Source organism: Scyliorhinus canicula, chromosome 17 (genome assembly GCF_902713615.1).
Source record: "Scyliorhinus canicula chromosome 17, sScyCan1.1, whole genome shotgun sequence".
NCBI classification, from domain to species: domain Eukaryota; kingdom Metazoa; phylum Chordata; class Chondrichthyes; order Carcharhiniformes; family Scyliorhinidae; genus Scyliorhinus; species Scyliorhinus canicula.
Genome location: NC_052162.1, coordinates 28,653,515 through 28,674,690, shown reverse-complemented (window position 1 = coordinate 28,674,690; position 21,176 = coordinate 28,653,515). Strand labels below are relative to the sequence as shown.

Here is a 21,176-nt window from a genome sequence, read left to right as displayed (position 1 = left end):
TACATTTGGAATTGGAGAGGGTGGGGACAATACATTGGGATACTTAAAGGGGGAGCACAGATGACATGCTTTAAAACAAACAAAAACAAATAAAGAAAAGTTGCATTGTTCTTAATCAACTCCATTAAGTTTCAATTTTTAGAAATCCTATTGCGATAGTACAGTTGAGTTCAGGAAATTAGCAAATGTGGTTTTGTAAACTATCATCCGAAGCAGTGCATTGGACAGTAATGAACTGATTTCTCACTTCATGTTTTCTAGGACATCTTAAAGAGGAACCATCACTGTATCAGGAAAGGGAAGAGCCATTTTACATCATAGGCAAGTGACACAATGTTAGACATGATGCCCATTGATAAATACTTTTGGAAAGCTGCATGCCTGCACCAACATGGTTACGCAACAGTGACAAAATTCCTTTCAAGATTTGAAAATATAGTCATTTTGATTAGTCTCCAGTGGTAAGGTGAACAACATACAGCCGTGGTGAGCAATGAATTGACAGAGTATTTTCCAGGCTGATGTTTTGTGTCAGTTTGAATATGTAAAAACAATCACTATTAAGGAAGAAAAAACTGCATTTACATAACACCTTTCATGCCCGTAGGACATCGCAAAGTGCTTGACACCAATAAAGGGCTTTTTAAAAGTGTAACCACTATTGCAATGTAACCCATGCATTGAAACCTGCCGCCTTTCCCAACCGCACGCATTATGGTAGTAGAAGCAAAACTAGGGCAATGGACTTCAGGCCGACTGGCTGACACCTTACCCTCCCACTCTGTAACTTGGGGGAACAGGTTAAGGGTGGGCAGGAAAATGGGGGGTGATGGCCACCTGCTTTATTTGATGTGCCCTCCCAACCCCCCCCCCCCCCCCCCCCCCCCCCCCCCCCACTTTCAAATACACCAGCTGGAGAGCTGTAAAATTCACCCATAAGTACGTCAGCACAAATTGAGTATAAAACCAAGAATATATTAGCTTGCACGTGACTGAGACCTATATGATATCGTTATCAACTACACACGGATCTCACTAAATAAATAACTACAGTCCATGTATCATTAAGTGCCCTTGTTCTTGGCTCTTTTAATGTGTAACTAAATATTTAAACGTTCCCTATTATTCTTATAGATCGATTCTTGATTAATAAGGGGATCAGGGGTTACCGGGAGAAGGCAAGGGTTTGGGGATGAGAAACGTCAGCGATGATTGAATGGTGGAGCGACTCGGTAGGCCAAATGGCCTAATTCTATCTACTTCTATATCTTATGTTCTTATGGTCTTATATTGTAACCTCAAAACTACATTGAATTAATGATAGAAACAGACCATCCGCTCAACCAATCATTTTTAACTTTTACCCTGTGTGTGAGCAAATAGGCCTATTTATCTGACATGTTTACCTTGTCTTGTTCCCATTTTTTAATTCTATTATCTTTCATTCATCTAACCAATCTAATCTTGAAAGTAGTCTGTTTTTGCTTAAACATTAACAATGGAGGTGAATTCCAAAGCTTTACAATCTAGGCTTGATTAAATGTTCCTAGTGGGAAACTCGAGGCTCCTCAGTGGGGGAGGTCTGACTAAATTAAGTGTCTGTCAGGGGAAAATCCCTCCTGCTGAGAGCAGCCAATCAGAGGCCGTCAGCTCTAGATTACAGGCAGTGCCACTGGGAGCAGAGGCCGCTGCCGGCAATACAGTGAGGGCTTCACCTTGGAACCCCTAGACTAGAAGAGTGGACATTTTGAGAGTTGCGGGGAGCGGGTTACCGGTGAGGAGGAGTATGAGGTTTGGAAGCTAAAGGTTGGTGGTGGGTGGTGGTGTCTCTCGAAGGACACTCCTCTTCCCGATGCAGGGACCCACAAACGGGCACTGAGTACCACAATTATTGGTCGCTTAAGGGCCTCTTTTTGCCACCACTGGCATTTAACCCATGGTGAGATAGGCCCTGCCAAGTGTGCAGCACAACAGCTTTAACAGCTCAAGATGGTGGCTGGGCAAGGGAATGTGCCCCCCTTATGGGATCCCTGTGCCTATCGAAGAATATACAGGTCTTCCCACACCCGCATTTCCCTTCCCCGAGGTGCCCTGTCCACCTTGGCAAGTCACGTTTCCTGCGAGCTGATGTAAGAACAGCACCAGCAAGGTGCTTCAAATTATCTTCCTATCTACTTTATCAGGTATCTAGTAAAGGATGTAGGGACCTAAAGATCGCGGAAAGAAAAGTAGGAGACATGCCCTGAGATGCTTCCATACACCTCATAGTTACCAATTATACTGGCATATTGCCAGAACCTTTGGAACTCTCTCAGCCAAGGATAGTATGTGACATAGAGTGTGAATTTTAATGTGCTTTGAGGTGGGGATCATTTATTTGGCGTGAAGGGTGCAGGGTGAGAAACCACCGCCTTCTCAGCTCTGCTTAATTAAGTCCAGAGCAAGAAGGCAAATGGATAGCCTTTTAGCCCAGTAGCCAACTGAGTCCCTTAAAGGGGTAAATTAATGGCCCATAAAGGGCCTCATTCCATCGCCATTGATATTCAACAAGTGGTTGGCAGGGGAGGTGCCAGGCAGGACGCCCAAACACCTAAATTTTCTTAAGGGTTTCCAGGGTGGGTTCCTTGAGTAAAAACAAAACTCAATGCCTGATGGAGGTGGCTGGCATCAGAAAGGAAATCCCAGGGAATGACCAATCCTGGCCAGTTAAGTGCCTGTTGGATACTGAATTCCAGGGGCCTTCCCCACGGAGACACTGCAGGGGGGTTCCTGCTGGCTCTCTAGCCAACGGGCAAGACTGCTGTCGCCAACATTAAATTCTGCTCAGAGATTTCGCGAGAAAAATTAGTGAAAGTAAAACAGAACAGCAGGAAATGTAAGAATTATTTATAATTAATTATTATTTACTATTTTACCACTTAATTTCTTCCAAATCATTTGGTTAAGAATTTGTATGTTTCCTCCTCAAATAGATACTTTAACTTTTTAGATTGTTTATGTTGTTTATATTGTTTAATTCAGATTTCAGGAGCTTGCAGTTCAATGCCAGACTCTTCCAAAGAATCTGCAAATGGCAGCTGGAGGAACATTTCAGGGGGTCTCTTGATTTGTTCAATTGAATCCTGAGTGGTAGAATATATGGTGCACAGTTGCGAGATTGAGAGCTGGCGCTTGTCCATATTTTGCTGATAATGCCAGGTCTACAAGACTACAGCAAAGCTACAGAAACCAACGGTAACAGATTTCTGCAGGAGTGCCAGGTTAATGAATGCCGGAGTCCAGGGATCTGAATTAAAACAGCAAAATATGAACATTTTCATGTCAATTAACACTATGCTTCACCTCAATTAACCTTTTTGCACTTTCAGCAACGATGACGTGAGAAACTGCCACCATCCCGTATCCCGGGCGGATCAAACTGTGATTAACAGTAAAGTTTAATTTTCAGCATTCATCTCATAGTAGCGGTGATTTGAAATGGAACCAGTGAGGCAGGAGTAACTGAAGTGTTCCTCTATTTCAGTACATTGACTGTCTCAACAGCATAACATCATCGAAGACATCTTTTATTTCACAACTATTTGCCTGCAAACAAAACCCATACTTCCCAAGGACCTAACGCGCATGGACTATTCCTGCCAAACAGGAGCAATTTCTGATGTTCTTCTGAGAAATTAAATAAGATATACTTCATATTCCCATCAGTAATTATTTCATGGGGGCAACCATTCTGCACAGGACTACATATGGGATTTAATGTACTATGATTATTAAACATAGCACAATGCTTGTTATTGAAAAAATGGAGAGGAAAGGCTAAAGTTCCTTGAATTTGCTACTAATCAAAGAGATTCCAAAACTGCATGAGAAAGCAAATCACTTACCCATCCATCAATTACCCTATAACCTCTTGAAACATACCATGTAGATTTCAGTTCATTTCTAAGTATTTTAACATAAAATTTGATTTCCCCCAATCCCAAACGCACATTAATTCTTCAAATGCTTACGTGAGGGTCATAAACTGTTGAATTCTGTCTTTCTGTCAGGATTTAATCTCAATGCGATATATCTTTTAGGGTTTCATTGAGTGCAGGGAAAAAGTGATACAATACGGCAAACCAAATTATTCCAAATCCTGCTTGGCTCTACTGGTAGGTTTGCACAGTTAAGGCTTTCAAATTGCAGTGTTCCTTGAAAAGACAAGTGGCCGAACAATGGCTACAATTGTTATCTTGCAGAGCTTTTTTTTGCGACTGTGCAAATATTATCCATCAATCCCATGGATTGAGATCAGTTGATAGAGTCAAGAGTGAACTGCTAAATCAGGCAATTTTCCTAATGATACTGAATGAGAAAACCTTGCAAGAAGACTAGATAATCTTGAATGGGCCTCTTGAAAAAGACACTTTCCTGGATCGACATGAATTGTAAAGAATGCCACTAGTCAGAGTTGAATAATTGTGAAGCTATATCATGGAGATTGCTTTTTTATTTTCTGGTACTGGGAAGAAATGTCACTTGCGATGAGAACTGGCAATATAAAACTAGACTCCACAGTACTGCAAGTTAATCAGAATTTGTTGAAAGCAGCACAATCAATGGCATGAATAATCTCTTTATTCTGCTGGACCGTGTTATGAACAACTTGGAGGATGGTATAAAATTGGTAAATGGTATTGGGAGTAAGTTACTAATTAAAGATTCTTACAGTTTGCACGTGCAAAAATAATAAATTAGCCGTAGGGACTATAAAAATAAGCTGTTATTTCCGTAGGAAGTGAAGGACATATTGAAAATAGTTTCAGAAATACTGCATGGTTTTCATAGAATCCTAGAATGTACTGAGCAGAAGGAGGCCATTTGGCCCATCGAGTCTGCACCAGCCCTTGGAAAGAGCACCCTACTTAAGCCCACGCTTCCAACCTATCCTCGTAACCCAGTAATCCCATCTAACCTTTTTGGACACTAAGGGCAATTTAGTGTGGCCAATCCACCAAACTGCACATATTTGGACTCTGGAAGGAAACCGGAGCATCCGGAGGAAACCCACGCAGACACAGGGAGAACATGCAGACTCCACACAGATAGTGACCCAAGTCGGGAATCGAACATGGGACTCTGGAGCTGTGAAGCAACTGTGCTAACCACTGCGCTACCGTGAAATCTTTAATTGAACTGCAGAGATATGGATGTTAATATACAATTGCATTGTGTATGTGGGAGATGCGTGTGTGTGTGTGTTTAACATCAGGGAGGAAGAATGGGGTGGGGGGGAAAACTGATCATCAAGTAAACCTGCATTGTTCAAGTACCTTATTTGCATCAATTATTAAACCACAGAATCTGAACTTACTTGCTATGCCACTTAGTTCCCAATACAGCCTTAGTCAATGCTCCAAAAATAGTACATTTTAATAATATGTCTCAGTGCTTCTATGTCTGCTGCTAAAGACATAATTATTTTTTTAAATCCATGCTTTGGGAATGAGCTGAAGCAAGGAGGGTATCCCTGTCACGAGCATTTGCGCTGAAGTATTTCCTACCACTGTGGGTGTGAGGAGGAAAACATTTATGTGCTTGTGCTATTTTAAAGACTGGTACTTCCTCTCCCTATTAACTTTAATAAATCCATGAATATATTTACGGAGTCGTTAAAAGTAATACACCGAGGAACATACTGGCCAGAGCAACAAAATGTCAGAGGTTTAGAAACTGTAAATTATCCGCACAAATTTCTAAAACGCACCCTTCTTGGGGATGGTCTGACCCGATTTTTAATTCTCATTAATTATAGTTCAAAACAATTAGGTAAAGTCTTCTGTGTAACAGAATTCTTGCATAAAGGTACAAATGTACTGTGATTCCCAAAGTTCAGGTCAAAGCATGCAAAATATATTTGCATTGCAATTTAAATTTTTATACCATGTGTGACATTTTGGCATTCACAGAACAGGTGACACTAACAAACAAGTGAAAACACAACTCATTGCAATTGTGATCGGAACATCCATAAATCTTTAATTATTCAATCCTATTCTCCAATGGTATTAATTGTATATTCCATTGCTTCTCATTGACTATCCTCTGAATTTTTCAGAACCGTCAGAGCCCTTTCAAAGATACGCTTACCCGACTCAGCTAAATATATCTCAAAAAGTCAGGGTGCAATTTTGAAATCAATTTAACATGCAAATAAATTCAAAATTTATAATTGTTGTTTCATTTCAGATTTCTGATATATCTTCCCAGCCTTGAACCTGAATCAATAAAAGTACAGTGGTTAGCACTGTTGCTTCACAGCGCCAGGGTCCCAGGTTCGATTCCCTGCTTGGGTCACTGTCTGTGCGGAGTCTGCACGTTCTCCCTGTGTCTGCGTTGGTTTCCTCCGGGTGCTCCGGTTTCCTCCCACAACTCCCGAAAGACGTGCTGGTAGGTAATTTGGACATTCTGAATTCTCCCTCAGTGTACCCGAACAGGTACCAACTAGGGGAGTTTCACAGTAACTTCATTGCAGTGTTAATGTCAGCCAACTTGTGACAATAAAGATTTTTATATTATAATAAGTGCTTTATTTTAAAGACTTGAGCAAAAACTTTTCAATTTGTGCAACAGCCTCTGAGAATTTGTTTAGAAAAAATACATGCATAAAATACAAACAATGGTATTGCAGCAAGATATAGTAATAAATTTTAAACACTATGCAACTAAAGTCATCTGGAAAACGATATGCTGCCAAACCTCATTATCTTGTTAAAAGTAATCAAAACTTACCAATTGTCTGTAAAATAAGTGAGGTAAAATCCCTTTGTGGCAAAGGGAAATTATTTAATGTGACGCTGGTCATTTCTCCAATCCTAGTTTGTGATCTACTGGTGGTACCTGATAACTGCCTCAATGACACTTTGTTAATAATAATAATCAACAGGGACAAACTAAACAAGGCTTTCAACTCACAAAGAATTGCAATTAATGAAGTGGGGTCCTCTGTTTGTTTTAACTTCAATCTGCACACTAAATATCATTACTCCACCACCAGCCAACAACAATGTTGAAAATTAGCCAATGCCCTATGTGGATAATCTTGAGGAATTGTTATGGTACTGAAACGGTGGAATATTCAAAATTTATTTTGACAAGATTGACACCTCCAACTCAATGTTCTGACAAAACAATTACGATTTTGGATGCTCCAAATTAACTTTTCTACAGAAATTTTCATTTCCTCTCCTTCTCTGCTTCTTCCATTCTTCCTATGAGCGACAGACTTTTAATTACCTAGTTTGACATCACATAAGCTACTTGACTAACTTGCTTTCTCTTCTCCTTTGAGCCTTGGTTGTGTCCTTCACACAGATATTGTCCCTTCACCAAATTATTGCAGTCCAGTATGCTGATGCCGAGTGGCCATCTTATCTCTGTTTTTCATTGATACAAAGAACATCAGTCTTCATTCAGTTGGCTTCAGACAAGAAATCTTTGTCAGCCAATGACGGTATAGTGTCAGGCAAATGGCATGCTCAATCATTGACACACTCCATTCCAGTAATATTAAATGCATTATACTTCAATGCAAACATTGCTTGATAGGTCAATGTTTCTTTGATGCAGCACTTTGACATACTCTATGATGTGGGCATAAAGAGACCATCACCAGGATAAGTGGAAATGAGAAAGCCAGCACCTCACACCTGCAACACTCTGACCACCTGTGCTCGGCACCAGGATAGCTCATACACACCCAGAACATTAAAGTACTAGTCCTTTTGCATAAAGCATCAATTATCTCCTTGAGGCATCTATGAACAGCAAAATAGCCCATGTTTTGTACACTAGCTTGGAAAGAATCGAAGGAATACAAGTTGAGTATGTGGTCCCCTTGACAACCACCAGCAATGCCACTCAAAGTACAAATTATCTGCCTGTCTTTCTAAAGCAAAAGGCAATGCTCCATAACCGCCTCCTAGTAATTTCAAGCAATTGCCGCCGCAAATAAGGTCACATGTATGTTATTAGGTCTCTCTCCCACCCTTTTCCCCTTCTCCCTCCCTTCAGTAACTCCACGACAGATCAAACCACAGCAAGAAATATGTGTAAATCCATACACCAAATGCTACTGGCTACCATTGCACATTTTCCAATGATGTAATCCATATCTCCGTTTGCAATTTACAGACTATTATTTCGCAATAAAACAAAGGATTCTGAATATAAAAGGTTGTAATAAAGTTACAAAAACAAAATGAATGGCAGCAGTGAATTCAAATCTATGTATTCATACTAGGTTTTATTACATGGTTAATAAACATTGTGTACATATATATATATGTATATACACACACACACATACACACACAATATCAAGACACACTATAAGACCATAAAACGTGGGAGCAGAAGTAAGCCATTCAAGTCTCCTCCACCATTCAATGAGATCATGATTGATCAGATGTGATAATCCTCAACTCCACTTTCCAACCTGAACCCCATAATCTTTGATTCCCTTACTGGTTAAAAATTTGTCTATCTCAGCCTTAAACACACTTTACAACCCAGCCTCTACAGCCCTCCGTGATACAGAATTCACTACCCTCAGAGAAGGAATTCCTTCTCACTTCTGTCATAAATGGGCGACCCCTTACTCTGAGATTATGCCCTCTGGTCCTAGACTCTCCCACAAAGGGAAACAACCTCTCAGCATTTACACTGTCAAACCCCTGAGAATCTATCTGTCGCAATAAGGTCTTCTCTTATTCTTCTAAACTCCAATCATTACTCAAACTCTCCCCATAAGAAAGTCGACTCGTTGGTCAAGGGGTAAGATTTTCGCTTCGAGGGTTGTGCTACACGAAAATGGGAGAGGTCCTGGGTTGAAATCCCGGACAAGCCCTTTGATGTTGTTTCTTATTTATCTTTTATGTGTATCTATAGTTGGATGATCAGCCATGATCGTGATGAATGGCAGAGCAGGCTCGAAGGACCAAAAGGCCTCCTTCTGCTCCTATCTTCTATGTATCCATCCTTGGGATCAACCTGGCAATCCTTCTCTGGACTGCCTCCAGTGCCAGTATATCTTTCCTTAAATGAGGGGAACAAAACTGTTCACAGTATTCCAGGTGTTATCCAACTAGTTATCCAAACTTGTTTATATTAAATTAACTTTCAATGGTTTGTTTTAAATATAGTGAATGCTTTAACAAACCCTCATTGACTTTGCCTAGTTCAGAGTGTGGTTCAGGTTTCAGCTGCTCACTATCATCTTTCCAGATTAATAATAATAATAATCTTTATTGTCACATTAACACTGCAATAAAGTTACTAAGAAAAGGCCCTAGTCGCCACATTCCAGCACCTGTTCAGATACACAGAGGGAGAATTCAGAATTCTCAGCCGGTACGGGGATTGCTTTGTCAATTTTGTATTAATTATATTTGACTTGTAAAACAAAATCCATTAAAAATAAAAGAATCTGGTAACGTTATCAAGATTTGACCAAATTCTGGTTATCAGCCCTAATGCCTCCTTATAGGGGGTCATATATTGTTTTACAATGCCTTTATGAAGCACCTTTGCACTTTTTTTTAACCTATAAGGTGCGATATAAATACAGGTTGTTGTTATACGAATGTAATTACGATACACAACTTGTCTTCTCCAAGACGGCCTTTGGGAATAATCCACAAAACCTATTTAAACCAGGAGAACATGTCAGTGCTCTTTAAATCAGCGTGAATTTTATTTTGATGTCCACAGCTAAACTTTCTAACATGAATATGTTGACTATTGTGTGCACACTCAAAGAGAACGAAAACGCATGGACTTAATATATCTAATTAATTCTTAACAGAAGAAGCCCAATGGATGAAGGCCTAAGATCATAAGGAACAGCAGGAGTAGGAAATTTGGCCCCTTGAGTCTGCTCCTCTGTTCAAGAAGATCATGACTGATCTGTTTGTGGCCTTACTCCCAATTTGCTGCCTGTCCCCCATAACCTTTTGCTCCCTTGTCCAGCAAAAATCAGTCTAACTCAGACTTGAATTTATTCAATGACAATGACCCAGCCTCCAGTGATCTCTGGGAAGAGAATTCCAAAGGCTTAATTGGAAGACCCCTAATTTTTAAAGTGTCACCCAGTTCCCACAGGAGAAACATCCTCCCAGCATCCAGCCTATCAAACCTCCTCAGAATTAGTAGAAGTTTCCATAAGATATCATCTCATTCTCTTAAACTCCAATGAATATAGACCTAGCCCTCTCAACCTTACCTCATGAGACAAACTCTTTACCCCAGGAACTGCTTCCAATGCAATTATATATCTCCTTAACTAAGGAGACCAAAACTATACACATTCTCCAGATTAGGCCTCACAAAGGCCTTGCTGTAACAAGATTTCACTACTTTTATACTCTGTTCCCCTTGCAATAAAGGCCAATGTTCCATTTGCCGCCTTCATTAATTGCCACCTACATGCTAGTTGTTTGTGATTCATGTACAAGGACACCCAGGTCCCTCTGTACCTCAGAGTTCTGCAATCTTTCTCCATCTGAATAATATTCTGATTTTCTATTCTTCCTGCCGAAGTAGACAAGCTCACATTTTCCCACATACTCCATTTATCAAATTTTTAACCACTTACCCAACTTATCTCCATCTCCTCCAGCCTCTTTGGGTGAATTCTCCATTTTCGAATGGCGTGCTGTGCCCGATTCCGTGCTTGCAACCTCATTAATTATACATGAGCGAGTATATTTTTGATTCACCTGGCAGGTTGGGAGCTGATCTGTCCCCCCCTCACCAGCGTGCGGGTTCAAAGATCAGGGAACCATATGTAAACGCCAGTCCAGCACACTCATATCACTCTCTGAAGCCCAACAGTCTTCACGAGACCATGCAGGATGTCTGGAACCCAGAGGTAAAGGCTAGCAGCCTCAAAAAGAAGTCTGTATGCTGACCCAACCACCATGTCCTCGAAGTCTTGATTCCAGGAATCTGGACACAGAAATATGTCCTCTGCCCAAGTAACTGGTCTAGGAGGCAGAACAACCTCACCTCATGTAACCATCAGCAGGGGAGACATTTTTTCTCATGAACACTTCTATATTTCCACCGCCCCATCGGTCATGTTGCTCACACCCCTTCCTCTCGTCCTTCTGAAGAGGGCTCGCATCTTTCAATAGCCAGATTGTGAAGGACACAGAAAAACTGTGATATCCAGGAAATCATCTGTAGTGCGAATTGCGGAGAGGCCCCCTGAGCAGTCCAGACATCTGAAGCCCATCTTCAAAAATCCTACAGTCTGCACTATGAGGAAGCGTGTGGAGCTGTGAGCAACACTGTACCGCTCTTCAGCACAAGTCTAAGGCAACGCACTGGAATCACCAGCCACTTTTTAAGGAGGTAGCCCTGATCACCCAGCAATGAACCATCCTTGCTGACATCCTGGATCCAGTCGCTGGTGGTGGACATTCCCACCCTCCCATCACCTGCAAGGTGCCCAAGCCCCATGTGTACCTCGACCCACCCCATCTGGAATCTGCATACATCCCCTGCCAGTAAACGATGTGCTATCCTTTTGACCCCCTTGATTGTGATCGTTTCATGCAGCCTTGTCAGAGTCCAGCTTCTCCAACCACCCCCCCCCCTCCCCCTCCCCCCCCCCCCCCCCCCCCCCCCGCCCTTCCTCTACCTTCCACTGTTCATCACCCTTATCCACCTCCTTGTACCTCTGCCTGAAATCGGAATGGGAGAATTACACCATTTTTTTTCCCTCTTCACAACTTGCCATCCTACCGACCTTTGTCTCATCAGCAAACTTAGCTACAATACGCTCACTGTCTTCACCCAATTCATTGATATAAATTGTAAGTAGTTGAGGCCCAGCACTGATCCCTGTTGCACTCCACTAGTTACGGTTTTGCAACCTGAAAACAACCCATTAATTCTGACTCTGCTTCCCATTGGCTAACAAACCCTCTGTCCATGCTAATATTTTACCCCCGACACCATGAGATCTTGTGCAGTAACCTTTTATGTGCACCTTACTGAATGGCTTTTGGAAATGGAATTTGTGTATTGAATCTCATTCTTATTGATTTAAGATTTATAATATGATGTACATAGGTCTCAAACAGAGAAAAGTCAAATTCTGTGATTGGTTTATAAATTAAATCTGTTGCAAAATAATATTAGCAGTAAGTAATTTAAATAGGTTTAATTTCAAATTGCTCTATATATTATTTAGATTTAGAACCACGTCTGTACAATCTGCAGGGTCTATTTTCATGTGCTGAACTAAAGAACTCTTTTTTTTTAAGTCATAGGTTTTCACATGGGGATCTGCAGTTTCATCAGGTCTCTGTTCAAATATGACCATACTATGCACTGTTCGCAGTGTCTCCAGAATGCTGCATTTGATGACTTAGTGATAGATTATTTCTGTTGCAGTAGAAGACAATTTTTTTGTATTTTCTGCAATGGTAGCACCATTTTTCTTTCATTCACTGACTCAGTCTTTTACAAGTTAGGATGGGGGGTTGCTGGGAGTGTGCTGATATTTGCAGGTGGGTAATCCTCACGCAATGCCCCCCTCGTCCCCTCCCCGCCTAATAAACAAAAAACAAAAAAAAATAACCTTTATCCCTCCCCATTACTTTCAGTCATCTATACTTTACAAAACCATGCCTGTGGTCTTAATTCATTCCTGAAGTGCATAAATCCACTGGTTCATTGTGCAATGAAAACATATGAATTGAACCACTACTTCATCATCCACATTGCAAACAACAGACCTTTTTTGTCCAGTCAATGTTAATGACCTGGAACTCATTGCTAACAAGGATGGTGGAAGCGGAGATGATGAATGATTTCAAAAGGAATCTGGATGGGCACTTGAGATAAAACAAACTTGCAGACTTACGGGATAGAGCAGGAAAATGGCTCTACAAAGAGCAGGCATGGACTCAATGGGCCGAATGGCTCTTTCTGTGCTGTAATGACTCTATGACAACAGCTTATTTGTATATTATATCTATATTAAAGTGGCAAAATATTCTAAGGTGCTTCAAAGAGACATGAGAATAAATAGTTGCTGAGTCAAAGATGACGTTCGGCCTGGGTGACCTATTCAAAGCGATGAGGATTAAGAAGGCTTCTAAAGAAGGAGTTCTCAGCTGGAGAGGCAGAGTCAGCCACAAACAGCGGGAAAGGGAGATGCACAAGTCAAGATCATAGGAATGGTGATATCAATGGGCAGGCTTTGCAGTTCTCAGAGAGGTTCTCGGAGAGATAGGGCAGCAGAGTTTGAATGAACTGACTTTTATGCAGGGTGGGGAATTGGAGGCCATTTCAGTGCACTCTGGAACAGTCTGGAGGTAACAAAAGCATGGATGAAGATTGTAACAACATTTGGGCCATGATGGAGTGGGACATGTTGTGAAGGTGGCAGTAGATGGTTCTTTGTGATGGAGACGATAAACATCAAAAGCTCAGCTAAGTGTTGAAAAGGACACAGCCGTGGTGAATAATTTGATTCTCCAAGAGACAGGAGTCATTTAGAAGGCTGGAATTGGTGGGAAGAATGGCCAGGCTGTGCTGAAAATGGAGACCTGGGGTGGAATTCTCCGGGGCGCCCAGGGCTGGCGTCAATCCCACCCTCGCCATGTCCCGAATTCTCTGCCACCCCGGAATCGGCGGGGTCGGGAATCTCGCCGGTCGGCGTGCCCCCCGCGGCGATTCTCCGGCCCGCGATGGGCCGAAGTCCCGTCGCTGACAGGCCAATCCCGCCGGCATGGATTAAACCACTTCTGGTGCCGGCAGGATTGGCAGTGCGGGCAGGCAGCGGGGTCCTGGGAGGGGGGGGGGGCGTGGGGCGATCTGGCCCCGGGGGTTCCCCCACGGTGGCCTGGCCCGCGATCGGGGCCCACCGATCGGCGGGCGAGCCTGTGCCTTGGGGGCACACTTTTTCTTCCGCGTCGGCCATAGCCTCCGCGATGGCCGACGCGGAAGCGACTCCCTCCCCTGCACATGCGCCGGGATGACGTCAGCAGCCGCTGACGCTCCGGCGCATGCGCGGACTTCCACCGGCCCCGGCTGGCGGGGCACCAAAGGCCGCTCGCACTGGCCGGCGGAGCGGAAACCACTCCGGCACGGGTCTAGCCCCTTAAGGTGCGGAGAAGGGAGGCCTGACACCAGAGTGGTTCACGCCACTCCGTCCCGCCGGGACCCCCCGCCCCGCCGGGTAGGGGAGAATCCCGGCCAAGGTTTCAGTTACCAATGTTAAGATGGAGAAAATTGCAGCTCATCCAAACCTAATGTTGAACAAAGAGTTCAATGCCAGTTCTGACGAAGAGTCAAAAGACTTGAAACTTTAATTACTTTCTCTCCTTACAGATACTGCCAAGCCTGCTGAGTTATTCCAGCAATCTCTGTTCTTGTGCTGATAATGAGCACTGGACAGGTTGGGTGGAACAGGTAGATCAGGCAATTATCAATGATCATGTGGAACAGAATCCATATGACCAATAAGTGGCACAAAAACTAGAAAGAGGCTGTGCCCAAAAATGGATCCTTGTGAGACTGCGGATGACCCTGCTGTGGGTGGGAAGAGAATAAACAAGTAGAAATACTCCTGCCACCATTATATTTTTACGGGTGAAGCTAAACCATGGCAACACCACTGAGCTCAACAATGGAAAAGGGGCTGCTGGCCAATGGTGTGGCCAGCCACATTAAAGAATGCAGGGACAGAAAGAGATATCGTGAGCCATGGCTGCATTCTGTAGAAGCCCTACAGTGCAGAAGGAAGTCATTTGGCTTATCGAGTCTGCACCGATCCTCCAAAAGAGCACCCGACCTAGGCCCATTCCCCCCTGCCCAACCCTGTAACCCCGTAACCCCACCTCATCGGCACATCTTTGGTCCCTAAGGGGCAATTTAGCATGGCCTATCCACCTAGTCTGCACACCTTTAGACTGTGGGAGGAACCGGAATACACAGACACAGGGAAAAGGTACAAAGGTACAGGGAATGTAATTTGCCATTTTGATCAATATCATCTTAGCTCAGTAAAAGGGGAGCAAATCGAAGTGCAGAGATTTAAGCTCAGAATGCTGCGCAGATGTCATGGACTGGATTCTCCGCTGTTGGGGTTCTCCCTTTCGCCGGCAGCCAGGGGATTTCCCGACGGCATGGGGCTGCCCACAATGGGAAACCCCATTAGTCAGCAGGCGAGATGGAGAATCCCACCCGCCAGCAGAATGCTCCATTTTGCCGGCAGCCTGGGGATTTTCCGACAGCGTGGGGCTGCCCCACAATAAGAACATAAGAACTAGGAGCAGGAGTAGGCCATCTGGCCCCTCGAGCCTGCTCCACCATTCAATGAGATCATGGCTGATCTTTTGTGGACTCAGCTCCACTTTCCGGCCCGAACACCATAACCCTTAATCCCTTTATTCTTCAAAAAACTATCTATCTTTAACTTAAAAACATTTAATGAAGGAGCCTCAACTGCTTCACTGGGCAAGGAATTCCATAGATTCACAACCCTTTGGGTGAAGAAGTTCCTCCTAAACTCAGTCCTAAATCTACTTCCCCTTATTTTGAGGCTATGCCCCCTAGTTCTGCTTTCACCCGCCAGTGGAAACAACTTGCCTGCATCTATCCTATCTATTCCCTTCATAATTTTATATGTTTCTATAAGATCCCCCCTCATCCTTCTAAATCCCAAGGAGTACAGTCCCAGTCTACTCAACCTCTCCTCATAATCCAACCCCTTCAGCTCTGGGATTAACCTAGTGAATCTCCTCTGCACACCCTCCAGTGCCAGTACGTCCTTTCTCAAGTAAGGAGACCAAAATTGAACACAATACTCCAGGTGTGGCCTCACTAACACCTTATACAATGGGAAACTCCATTGACCCGGCCGGCGTAACTGATCATCCCGCCGGCATGGTGAAATAGAAATATGGCACGGTGGGGCAGAGAATCCAGCCCCATGTATTTGGGAGGCAACAACACATTCATGGACTTTGGCAGGGTAAGGGAGATACTAGATGGTGGTCTTTTGCAGAGGGAGAGAGGGTGTTTTTATTTTAGGAGGGGAATCGATGGTGCCAATTTTGAAAGGGAGTCTGAGAAGGGAAAACTGATGTTAGCATGGGGACGAAGAGCAGAGGTTGGATTTAGTAAGAATGGGGTAAGGAGAAGGGCTGGTGCGCCTCATGGGCAAGCGAAACTCTTTCCACAGATGCTGCAAGATCTGCTGAATCTTTGTAGCATTTTCTGTTTCTATTTCAGATATCCAGCATCCGCAGTATTTTGCTTGTATTTAAGCTTAGAGAGGAGATGGTCAGAAAAGGGCCACTAGAAGAGGCTATTACGAAATGGTTCTGTTACAGCAGGAATACATAAGAGTCCTAGGAACATATTACCTATTACTTTAGTCCAGAACAATTTAGTGGTACAGTTAAGATCTGACATTTGTCGGTAAACCAGCAAGAAGTCTTAAGCCATCAAACTATAATAATAATAATCTTTATTGTCACAAGTAGGCTTCCATTAACACTGCAATGAAGTTACTATAAAAAAGACCCTAGTCGACACATTCCGGTGCCTGTTCGGGTACACAGAGGGAGAATTCAGAATATCCAATTCGCCTAACAGAATCGGCAGCATGCTCCGCTCCGCCCCGCCACGCCACATTTCTGCCTCAGCAGGATCCTTTATTACACCGGCCGGTCAATGAGGTTTCCCATTGTGGTCAGCCCCACGCCGTCAGGAAACACCCAAGTTGCCGGCAAAATGGAGCATCCCCTTGGTGGAGAATCCCGCCCCTGTCAGGACTTGTGGGAGGAAACCGGAGCACCCGGAGGAAATCCCCGCAGGGGAGAACTTGCAGACTCGGCACAGACAGTGACCCAAGCCCGGAATCGAACCTGGGACCCTGGAGCAGTGAAGCACCAGTGCTAACCACTGAGCTGACAGAAAGGGAGATAAAAACTTTGTGCACGGCAGAAAGCAAATTGCTTTGTGCAAAGAAAAAATTCTCACGTGTGAAATGATCACATTTCTCAAATGGAAAAGAACTGCAATGCATCTCTATTGTGAGTTGACAAAATAAAACTTCCTGAAAATATGAAGCAGCGATTAAAAGAGAGGATGCGTCAAGAAGGAGCTGGCTTTTCACGTCTGTGCGTATCACAGGATTATTATTCTCCAGCACACCACAATAGCAGGTGTAATCCAAACAGCTCCACTGACGAGCTGGGAGGGGAGATTCCCGCTTTGCAACAAACCCTTCCTGCTCCCCACAACCCCTCCGCAATCACACTGACAGCTCGTCTGCTTAACAGCAAGGGAGAGGGAGGAAGCCTTGAAACGCCGAAGACGCCACAATGAACACGGTTGCAACACAATGAACTGGGATCTGCGGGCTGGGAGCAGCCACAGAGCCGCAGCGACCCCCCTCCCTCCCGAAAGGACGAACAGACTGACAGTTTATGCGCTTGTGTCCAAACTCAGGGTTTTACACTGAGCAAATGCGCTGCTTGTCTGCCTGCCTGCCTACCTGCCTGTGTGTGTGTGTGCGCGCTGCTCTCATCGTCGCTGCAGCAATTGTTCAGAAAGAGGGTGGAGTGGGGTTTATTTTTAAATGAAATACCTCTGGGATCCCTTCAGCGATCTAGCGGCTAGCTCTCCCTCTGCATCTCTCTGTCTGTCTCTCTCTGCTGTCCTCGCAATCCGTCTTTACACGCTCTTGCTTTTTTTTTTGTATTGTTCCTGCTGGCTGGCGAACGGAGCGGAAGTAAAACCTCCCAAATATGTGTCAGCCCTATCAAAATTACTCACAGGAGACACTTTCGCAGCCAGTTTCCTCGCGCTCGTTTGACCGAATAAACCCATTCACGGTTAATCTGTATCGCCTGGGTTTCCGTCCCCTGCTCATTTCCATACTCAATCTGCTTTGAATAAGAGTCCAAGGCACAAGTTTTCAGCTGGATGATGAGACCATGAGCTAGTGCTGTCTGCCCCCCCCCCCCCCCCCCCGAAACCCTCATGGTAACTTCCTGAAGAGCATCCCCCACACACACACACACCACCTCAGAACGTCTCTCTCAAGTGACCACCCTTCATTTGAGAGCAGCGAATGCCACTTGGCTATTCAGCTGTGGAAGGATATCACAGAGAACCTAATCTTGTCAATATCCACACAAGTGGGGGTTACTGGGCAGTTAAAGGGGGCAGCCCTGTTTGACTGCCTCCTTCCTTCTCAAGGGCACCAGGATAAATGTGGCCAACCTCAGTGCAGATGAGCAGCCCTGTGTGAGTATCACACTAACGTGACATGCCTTTTTGGAAAGAGGGCTCAGAGGTGTGTGTGTGTGCTCCTCATTTCGAACTGTCTTCTCAATGGGTCTATGGTGCAGTTGCTGCACCAGTTGTAACAGGGCACGCAGCGTCCACGCTGGTCCAGATCTCATTGCCAGTTGTAAGAAGATCAACATGGCGGGAGAGCCTCACAGTCAATTTGTAATGGAAGCATCTCTGGGCTACATTTTCATCTAAATAATGTTCAGTTTCTCCTGTACTGGGGGAATAACAAACAGTCTGAAGCTCCAATTTGAAAGATCCATTAAATGCAATCCTTTGGGTGAAAAACTGAACACTCAATATATACAGGAGAAACTTTTAGGTAAATGGGCAGCACGGTAGCACAAGTGGTTAGCACTGTGGCTTCACAGCGGCAGGGTCCCAGGTTCGATTCCCACTGGATCACTGTCTGTACGGAGTCTGCAGGTTCTCCCCGTGTCTGTGTGGGTTTCCTCCGGGTGCTCCGGTTTCCTCCCACAGTCCAAAGATGTGCAGGTTAGGTGGATTGGCCATGCTAAATTGCCCTTAGTGTCCAAAAAAAAGGTTAGGAGGGGTTAGTGGGTTACGGGGGTAAGGTGGAAGTGAGGGCTTAAGTGGGTCAGTGCAGACTCGATGGGCCGAATGGCCTCCTTCTGCATTCTATGTTCTATGTAAATATTTAGTGGGTCCATCAAGGGATGGTGCATTGCTGGACCTAATATTGGGGAATGAAGCCGGACAGGTGGTTGAGGTTGGGGGAGCATTTTGGCGATGGCGACCACAATATGGTACAATTTAAGCTTGTTATAGACAAAGAAATAGACAAGTTGCAAAAAAGGGTTTTGGATTGGGGGAGAGCGGATTTTAGTAAAATAAGGCAGGATCTGGCCAACATAGACTGCGAAGAATTACTTGTGGAGAAATTTACAGAGGAGCAGTGGGGAGTGTTCAAAAAGGAAATGGGAGGGTACTGGCACGACATGTTCCCTCTACGGTAATAGGAAGGAATAACAAGCTCAGAGAACCATGGATGACCAGAGACATTCAGGATACGCTGAGAAGGAAAAGAGAGGCTAATATAAGGGGAGCAATTCAACAGAGGCATTAGTGGACTACAAAAAGTGCAAGATGGAGCTTAAGAAAGCAATTAGAAGAGCAAAGTGGGTGGTAAAAGTAGGAAAAGTCCCAAGATGTTCTCTAAGAATATCAATGGGAAGAGGATAACCAGGGGAACAATTAGAGACCAATGGGGCAATCTGTGGGTGGAGCCAGAGGACATTGGTAGGGTGTTGAACAAATACTTCACATCTGTCTTCACCCAAGAGAATGAAGATGCAGGTATGGAACTCGGGGAGAGAGACTGTGAGGTTCTTGAGAAAATTGGCATAGGGAGTGATAAGGTATTGGAGGTATTGGCAGGCTTAAAAGAGGACAATCTCCAGATCCAGATGAACTGTGTCCCAGGCTTCTGTGGGATGTGAGGGAGGAGATTGCAGGGGCTCTGACCCAAATTTTTACTTCCTCTCTAGCCACGGGGAAGATGCCAGAGGACTGGAGAACAGCTAATGTGGTTCCACTGTTTAAGAACGGTTGTAGAGATAAGCCGGGGAACTACAGACCAGTGAGTTTCACTTCAGTGGTAGGAAAACAATTGGAGAAAATTCTGAAGGCGAGAATCTTATCTCCACTTGGAGAGGCACGTTTGATCAGGAACAGTCAGCATAGCTTTGTCAGAGGGAGGTGATTCCTAAGAGGTTTGATTGAATGTTTTGAGCATGAAACTAGATGTGTACATAAGGGCAATGCAGTTGATGTAGTTTATATGGATTTCAGCAAAGCCTTTGACAAGGTTTCACATGGGAGGCTTAGAAAAAAGGCAAATGCACATGGGATACAGGGAAACTTGATAAGGTGGATTCAAAATTGGCTTAGTTGTAGGAAACAGAGGGCGATGATAGATGGCTGCTTTAGTGACTGGAAGCCAATGTCCAGTGGCGTACCACAGGGATGTGCACTGGGTCCCCTATTATTCATGATTTATGCGGGGGGTAGGATGATAAATTTGCAGATGACACAAAGATTAGCCGGGTGGTTAACAGTGAGGTTGAGTGTCTTGGGTTACAGGAAGATATAGATGGGTGGTTAAGTGGGCAGATAAGTGGCAGATGGAATTTAGCTCTGAAAAGTGTGAGGTGGTCACCTTTGGAAGGAAAAAATTGACAAGGTAGTATTCAATGAAAGAATAGTAATAATCTTTACACTGCAATTAAGTTACTGTGAAAAGCCTCTCGTCGCCCCATTCCGGCGGCTTTTCGGGTAAACAGAGGGATAATTCAGAACGTCCAAATTACCTAACTGCACGTCTTACGGGCCTTGTGGGAGGAAACCGGAGCACCTGGAGCAAATCCACGCAAACACAGGGAGATCATGCAGACTCTGCACAGATAGTGACCCAAGCCGGAATGGAACCTGGGACCCTGCCGCTGTGAAGCCACAGTGCTAACCACTGTGCGACCAGTGTTTGGCATAACACTGGGAAGTTCCGAGGAGCAAAGGGACCTTGGTCTGTTTGTCCATAGATCTCTGAAGGCGGGAGGTCAGGTTAATAGGGTAGTGATAAACGCATATGGAACACTTGCCTTTATCAATCGAGGTATAGATTACAAAGCAGGGAGTTCATGTTGGAGTTGTATAGAACTTTGATGAGAACACAGCTGGAGTACTGTGTGCAATTCTGGTCACCACATTATAGGAAGGATGTATCTGCACAGAAGGGGGTGCGGAGGAGTTTCACCAGGATGTTGCCTGGGAGGAACATTTAAGTAATGAAG

At 44.2% G+C, this 21,176-nt stretch overlaps 1 protein-coding gene across 2 annotated transcripts in view; it reads right to left on the bottom strand.

Annotated features, from left to right (window-relative positions):
• LOC119952389 (serine/threonine-protein kinase PAK 3) overlaps positions 1–17,808 on the bottom strand; it is a 264,771-nt gene extending 246,963 nt beyond the window's left edge. Inside the window, exon 1 of one of the 2 annotated variants that reach the window (XM_038776101.1) lies at positions 17,657–17,808. The gene's annotated coding sequence lies outside the window, so the exon portion shown is untranslated. The remainder of the gene's footprint in view (positions 1–17,656) is intronic. The other variant, XM_038776100.1, reaches the window with a different exon arrangement.
• Between the last annotated feature and the right edge of the window lie 3,368 nt (positions 17,809–21,176).